Consider the following 8394-nt stretch of genomic DNA (forward strand, 5'->3'; position numbering starts at 1 on the left):
GTGAAACAGCCTCTTCTCCTTTATGCCCCTACCCAGAGTATATCATTTCCTGACATTAAATCACGCATGGGCTTGTTTCCCCTCGCTTAGACTGTAAGCTCTTTGAGGATAGGATTTTGATTTTGTTCATTACTCCATCCCAACATCTAAAACAGTACATAGCACATATCTGTTGCTCAGTAAATAATTCTATAAGGGAATAAATGAACGAATTCCCTCAGAGAGTTTGTAGCACCTAATGATTACTCTTTCCAGCTCAAAACCATTCAGGCCCCAGCATTACTAAGGCACAGCTCCCTTCTGCAGCCTTATTTCCTGTCTCAGAGTCTCCTGGATGTTGACGCTCACGGCAACATGTGTGAATCTCAAAGGCATTATGTTGGATGAAAGAAGCCAAACTAGAAAGGTTTGTATTGTATGATTCCATCTATATTACATTCTCAAAAGGACAAAACTGTAGGACAGAAGATCTGTGGTTCCAGGAATTATGGGTGAACAAGATCTGTGGTTCCAGGAATTACGGGTGGAGGTAGGGGTGACTATAAAAGAATAGCACGAAGGAGCTTGGGGGGTGGCGGTGATGGATGGAATTGTTCTGCACCGATTATGGTGGTGGTCACGAATCTATGCATGTGCTGAAATTCATAGAATTGTACTCCAAAGGAAAGAAAGTCAAGTTTAGTATAATTTTTTAAATAAAATAAATAAATATGCAAAAACAATTTTGGTCCTGTGGACACTAAGATCCAGACAAATTGAATTTTTGCTGTTCCTACTTCTTGCTCTGACTTTCCTGCCCTCTCCCATCCGCTCCCGTAACCTCTCTTGTAACCTCTCCTGTTTCTATCCCCTCCTTCCTAAGTCTGTCTCTACCAGACTCTCTACATTGAAAGCTTCCTGCCACAAAACTGCCAGATTGATCTTTCTAAAACATGACCTCCTCAGAAACTTTCAATGGCCCCGTTTCACTTATGGCAATGGTTTCCAAGCCTTTCTCCTCTTCTCCAGTGAATCTTTGTTCAACTGGAATCTTTTTCAGGAGCCGAGTGTGCAGAACAGACCAATTTGGAGACTTCCCTGGTTCACCTAGTTGACAAAGGGTGGGGTGCTAGAGTCCCACTGAAGTGCCTCCCCATGGCTCCTTCTTACACACCACCCCAAATCCCCAACATTCCTCCACGGAACCCCAAGAGCTACTAGAAGCACAGGATGAGAACCAGTGGCCAATAGAACAAAATCTAACTTTCTAGAGAGATATTTCTGATCTCTGAGAGATCTTGCTATTTGTCCTAAAGAATGTATGGGACCATTAAAGGGCAGGAGACTTGGAAGATTTGGGGTTCAAGCCCCAATCTAGCCACTTACTAGCTGTGTGAAACTCTTTTGCCCTTAGATCAAGTTAAGGTAAGAATAACCTATCTCACAGTGCTCTCGTGATGATATGACATAGTACGAGAATTCTTTTGTAAAGTATAAAGTGCTTTGTAAAATGTATGATAGAGTATTATTATTATGAGAGGCAGTGTAGGTGTGGGCAAAAACTATGGGTTTGGGCTCTTGGTTCAAATGTAGGTCCTGTCACTTGCTACCACTGGTGAGTTTCTTATCCTCTCAGTCTTTTATCTTGTGTGTAAAATGAAGCAAATATAGCATCACCTCTGGACATGAAAATCTCCAGAAGAAGAGGGATATCTCCTTCCATAAGCCCCTTTTTAAGCGCAATCACTGGCAAAGGGAGTGGTACCAATACAGGGAAGGATGTTCAAACAGATGGTGCCCATGCCAGGAAAAAAGAAGGGAAAATGACTTTTGTATTGTCATTCAACAGTCTCAGCTTCAATTTCTACCTTTGGAGTCCTGTTGCTAAGCCAGACTTCTCAATGTGATAAAATATTCCTCCATTCTATAAAGAATTTCTGTCTATAGTGTCAACAGTCTACAATGTGCAATATTTTCATCAATTCTTTTAATTGAAAATAAATTGTATTCTTTGGTTCTTCTCACTGACATATTTAATTATATCCTCATGATTTGTCTTACAGAAACTAGCCAGTCTTTCAATGGGTTAAACAGAGATTAATAGAAACAAAAGCTTTCTATGGAGAGAAAAATGACATTATTAAGTAGGAAGAAGGAAGTAGAATTTTCCACAAAGGTAAAATGACAACGTTTGTGCAAGAGTAAATAGTATTATGCTGTCTTGGTGCATGGCAGAAAACACAATTGGATCATAAAATCATAGAGCTAAAAGCAAATTTATGGCTTCTATAGAAAACATTAAGTAACAATAATAGAATGCCTAGCTAAAAATCACATAATTAATTAGTAACATAACTGGGACTGGAGTTCAGATTCCTTGAACAAGAACTCTGAACAAGAACCTCCCTCAATAAAGGAAGGGAGCTGATGGGTCTCCTGTAAGATCATCATTATTAGGGTTTCAGCAGTTCAAATAACATTCCATTTGGGAACTAATGAGAAACGAAACAGAAATATAGAATTAAGGTATAAGCTTACAGATTAATATAAAATTGTGCTTCATTTAATTTTAAACAACTTATCAGTAATGCTATCAAAGACCAGGCAAGCATTGGAAGAGTTTATTTGAACAGATTTTGGATTTCACCAAGATAGCAAAACAACTTTTATATCATCCCTTCGGCTGAAAAAATAAGCCAGTTCATTCTTGTTAAATCACTTCCATCTGGTCGCAAGAATAATTTCCCTTCAAAATAACTACCCACTGGTTTTCAGCTGGTTGGTGGCCTGAAACATGAGAGGCTTTCTTTTCATTACTGGATTTGCTGATGTTCAGCTCTCTACAATCCCCATTCCCACCTACTCCCATTCTACATGACTATTTTAAAACATATAATTGACCTTTAGCTTTATTTCTTCTGCTGCTGAGATTTCAACATGTTAATAAGTCATAATGTGGTTGATCATCCACATAATCTTATGGCTCAAATTTCCATTGACAGTAAGTATATTTACTCATATTTAAAAGGAACTTAAGTAAATGGTTAGAAATTATGGGAAAGGCATAGTAACTTCAAATAAAAGCCATAACTTGATTTTTGGAGTCCAACAGATCAGAGTTTAAATTTTTTTTTTCTGTTTTTTTTTGCGGTACGCGGGCCTCTCACTGTTGTGGCCTCTCCCGTTGCGGAGCACAGGCTCCGGACGCGCAGGCTCAGCGGCCATGGCTCACGGGCCCAGCCGCTCCGCGGCACGTGGGATCCTCCCGGACCGGGGCACGAAGCCGTGTCCCCTGCATCAGCAGGCGGACTCTCAACCACTGCGCCACCAGGGAAGCCCTCAAAGTTTAAATTTTGTCTCTGCCATTGACTAGTTCAGTGGCCTTGTGCCCAGTTACTTGAAATCACTGAGACTTGGTGCTCCTGTAGGAATAATGGAATAAAAATATTTGCCTCCGGGTATTTTATGAAGATACCATGCCACATTATGAGTAAAGCACTCAATACTGTGCCTGGAATATAGTGCTCCATAATGGTATCTATTCCGTTATAATGTATCTATAATGTGCTTGCTATTCACTGATTGCCATAATTATTATAAAAATTAAGAATATATGTAAAAGAAATTTTTTGAATTTTGCTTCTTGCTTTATACTTTAAACAGCTTTTTCTGATTTCTGATTTTTAAGACCTTTAAAATATTTTAAGAGTCCTAAATAGGAAAACATTCCTAATGATTTTTCATCTCTTTTTATTTTAAAACACAAACACACACGCACAAAAAAGCCTTGTAGGGGCTTCCCTGGTGGCGCAGTGGCTGGGAGTCCGCCTGCCGATGCGGGGGACGTGGGTTTGTGCCCCGGTCTGGGAGGATCCCACGTGCCGCGGAGCGGCTGCGCCCGTGAGCCATGGCCGCTGAGCCTGCGCGTCCGGAGCCTGTGCTCCGCGGGGGGAGAGGCCACAGCAGTGAGAGGCCCGCGTACCGCAAAAAAAAAAAAAAAGCCTTGTAGTGGTAAGATTAAGGATGACTCATTCTATGTGCACATGTGAAATTTTTTCCTTCTTTTAAGGACCCCTGGAAGAAATCAAGCTAGACAATAGAGGAATTATATTAACTGAAGTTTGAGATGGGAAGAAAATATACAGTATGATGTATCTCTTCTTCACCTAAAAAACAAAACCATAAAAATAAACCAGGGCTTCCCTGGTGGCGCAGTGGTTGAGAGTCCGCCTGCTGATGCAGGGGATGTGGGTTCGTGCCCCGGTCCGGAAAGATCCCACATGCCGCAGAGCGGCTGGACCCGTGAGCCATGGCCGCTGAGCCTGCGTGTCCGGAGCCCGTGCTCCGCAACGCGAGAGGCCGCAGCAGTGAGAGGCCCGCGTACTGCAAAAATAAATAAATAAACAAACCAAATCATGGCTTTCACCAACTGTGAAAAAGAAAGAAAACTGAAAGAAAAGGAGAAAAATAAGAGCAGGTATTAACTGTTTTTGTGCCATGAACTTCTCCAGGTAAAGCATCTAAATTTTTGATGTAATGATGAAACAATAATTCAAGATAGTTGAAGTAACCGTAATATAATATGAAAAGACTTGTGATTTTTGCAGTTGACGAAAGTACAGGTACTGCTAATATTGCTGAGGTTTATGGCCCATATTCAATATTAAAGGAAATACTATATTTCAATTAGAGATTAATGAAAATAAAGACGAAATTTTTTCTCACCCAAGCTTACAGACCACCTCAATTCTATCTGCTGAACCCCCTGAACCCCAGTTGCAGAATTTCTGCATTGGAGGTATACCAAGCCCAATTTGTATCTCCCTAAATGTAAGATAGAATTGGAATATTAGTTCCTTTAAATTTTCTGAATCATGGTAAAAATTAACTTGCTGTGTTACAATTAGCAAAATAAGGAAACAAGTACAGTTTTGCTTCTTTCCTTCAAGCAAAGTTTAAGTGAAGTGACAAGCAATTATTTTTATTTTCTTACAAAGTTTTTTCTTGGGTGACTTTTCTACATTATTAACAAAATTCTGTTTCTTTTTTCCACTTTTCCTGAATTTTATTTTCAAATTCACCTATTTTGATATACTTCTATGATAAACCACTGTAACATTGGGTCACAAACATTATATGTATACAGAAAATTTCAGCCAAGAAAGGAAGGAGGACAGTTTTGTTGTCATTGACCTTACTGTGTTTTACCAAATCCTTGCTCCAGCATAATGATTTTAAAGTTGAAACCACAAGAATGTGTGCAGTCAACAATTAATATTACACTCTGCCAGATTTTCTTGCTGAAATCGGCATTCTAAATAGTACAGAAGAAAAATCCAGCCACTTTACCGTGCTAAGGGATCTCCCCCTTGTGCCTAAACTTTGTATTGAACTCAAGCAGGATTGAAGGTCATCAGCATGACATATATTATGAACTATTTTTTTCTTTTTGGCTGCACAAGTGGGATCTTAGTTCCCCGACGAGGGATCGAACCCGTGCCCCCTGCAGTGGCAGTGCAGCGTCTTAACCACTGGACTGCCAGAAAAGTCCCTGAATTTTTTTTTAAAGTAAGGCAAAAAGTGACCTTCCTTCTCATATAAAGCAATTACTCAATGTTGAGAGTTTGGGGCTAAAAGCCTAATACAAGCACTATTCTAGGACTAGAATAATTGGGTAGCTTCAAATAATTCTCCGTTACTGAAGACTTGCAAAGCTTAATGGGTACTAGTTGTCTGAAGATGTTCATATCAGCTTCTTTTATAATAGCAAAGATTCTGAACAATCTACATAGCAAAACAAAATATGATCTAGCTATACGATGAAATGTTTGCAGCCATGAAAAGTCACATTTTTGAAGAATTAACAAATGCGAAACTGAGCACAATGTAATACTGAAGGGATAAAGCAGTATTCAAAGATGTATACATTTATGGAAAACACCCAATTATATAACATGTATTTCTTTATTCATTTAACAAGCACCAACTGGTCTAATTGATCAGACTTTCAAGTAGACCCATTTCATCCTTCAGACTTCAATTTAAATAGCATCACATCAGGGGGTTAAGAAAATTATTTCAAGTGCTAGAATTTGTCACCTACCAATCAGTCATTCATTGAACACCTACTCTGTGCTCTACATTGTGTGGGGAGTAAACACACAGAAGTCAGTGGCTGCCCCCAAGAAATGTACAACTGATGGGATTCAACACTTTAGAAGTGTCTTCCCTAAGAACTGGTTTTCCTTTCTCCAAAATTCTGGAAGGTCTGAGAGCGAGGTGGATGTTAAATAAACTGAAAGGGGGAAATGTGACCCACCAAAGAAAAGCAGGAAGCTAGGAGAACCAGGTGAACAGTGGCCTCTGATTGGATGGCTCAGAGTATACTAACTCCACTCCCAACAGTATCTGCAGTTTACAAATGAAGGGAAAAAATCAGTGTTCATGGAATACTCAAGTGGCCGCTAGGGGATGCCAGAATGCTGATATCTTTCAGCGTGACGCCCGTTTCCCTAGGGGAATCTGGGTTTGCGATTGAATGTAGTTCAAGTTGACCAGAAATAACTTCTCCTTTTCCAGTAAAATTGTGAGAATGTGACTTAGGTCACGGAGTTAACAGGAGACCAGGCATTAGCAATCAAGTATTTATGAGTCCCAGATCATTATTAAGTCCCAGGTCATACTGTTATCCAAGGGGAAAAAAAAATCTTCCATCCCTCCAGCCGGAACTAATTATAGCAAACTAGACAAAAATTACAAAAGTAAAATGACAACAACAAAACCAATTAACCAAACTAAAACTTCAGAAGCTGGAAAACCACTTCAAAATTTTTTTTTAATTTAAATAGTACAAACCTGGTTTTTGTTTTTTGTCTTAAAAATGTAAAAAATATGTCTAGGCACGGAGAAATACATCCAAATCTTAACAGGAGTATTGGAGGTGATGGAATAACATCCTTATTATTTTTCTTATTTTTTCCCTCTGCTTTATTCATTTTCTGTAATGTCAGGATATCATTTATCGCATACCATAAATGTCAGACACTGCATTAGCACTTTATCATGGTAGTAAGACACGCATGTGTAGAAGTGTTCAGTCTCCTTGACTCCCCACACCCAGTCCAGGGAAATAGGAGAGTAGAGGGGAGAAAGCTTTGTGGAGTTAGAGGCCCAGAACAAGGCTCAGTGAGGGCTTGGGCGGAGGGAGCTGTTAGGAGAATGGGTGGGAGAGGAAATTTTAATAATTCTAACTCTGAACTGTGTTTTCAATTCACCCTATGGTTTTCTTAAAATCTAAGAAAATGGTTTGAATTACGTTGGTATTGCCTTTTGCAGTGGGAATTTCTTTTATAGAAACATGACCTTGAGGTTGAACAACATGGGTTCTGGCTACTAAAAAGTTCAAAAGCATTACTGCATTTTATCAAACACCAAAACGCCACCTTAAATTACAGAAAAAAGCTGGGTCATCTCAAGAAATCTTGTTCATTTCATGTTTAATCAAAAAGTAACATAGAGCTTCCCTGGTGGCACAGTGGTTGAGAGTCTGCCTGCCAATGCAGGGGAAACGGGTTCGTGCCCCGGTCCGGGAAGATCCCACACGACGCGGAGCGGCTGGGCCCATGAGCCATGGCCGCTGAGCCTGCGCTCTAGAGTCCCCAAGCCACAACTACTGAGTCCGGAGCCTGTGCTCCGCAACGGGAGAGGCCACAACAGTGAGAGGCCCGCGTACCGCAAACAAACAAACAAACAAAAAACACAAAAAGTAACATAAATCAATGGAGTATAAACCGCCATCCTCCACCTAATTATTTACCTGCCCTTCATCCACATTTTCATCATAATATACCTAAGATACTGGATCTATGTCTTGCTAAAAAAGGGTTGCATGAAATTTATAGGCTGCTTTACCCAGGAGTTACTTCATACTTAAGCAAGTATGGTATTGTTAGCAGTTGAAACAATTGAAGATGCTATTTTAGGAGTTTTCCAAGATCCCTCAGCTCTTCAGTGGAAACTTCACCCCCAGCTGACTCCAGAGCCCCAGCTTACCTCATCGTGCTCCTCTGTACCTACACCAAACAGAATATATAGGCCAAACCTGCTGGGGTAGAAACAGGTGGGGAAGCAGGAGAAGGCGACAGGCAGAGCCCTGTCCATTGGGTGTCTCCAGCCCTCATTTCAGAGGCCCTTAGGTGATGTTAAGAAGCAGTTCAAAAACCAGTGTTTTCCAACAAAAGATAAACAAAAAATATAAAGAAGACTTCGTGAAAACGTAAAACTTTTGTGCTGCAAACAAAAAGACACCCCATAGAATGGGAGAAAATATTTGCAAATTATATATCTGATGGGACTTGTATGCAAAAGATATAAGAACTCTTACAATAAAAAATAAGTAAACATAAACTCTTGGGA

The sequence above is a fragment of the Lagenorhynchus albirostris genome, chromosome 12 (assembly GCF_949774975.1).
Source record: "Lagenorhynchus albirostris chromosome 12, mLagAlb1.1, whole genome shotgun sequence".
In the NCBI taxonomy this organism is placed as follows: domain Eukaryota; kingdom Metazoa; phylum Chordata; class Mammalia; order Artiodactyla; family Delphinidae; genus Lagenorhynchus; species Lagenorhynchus albirostris.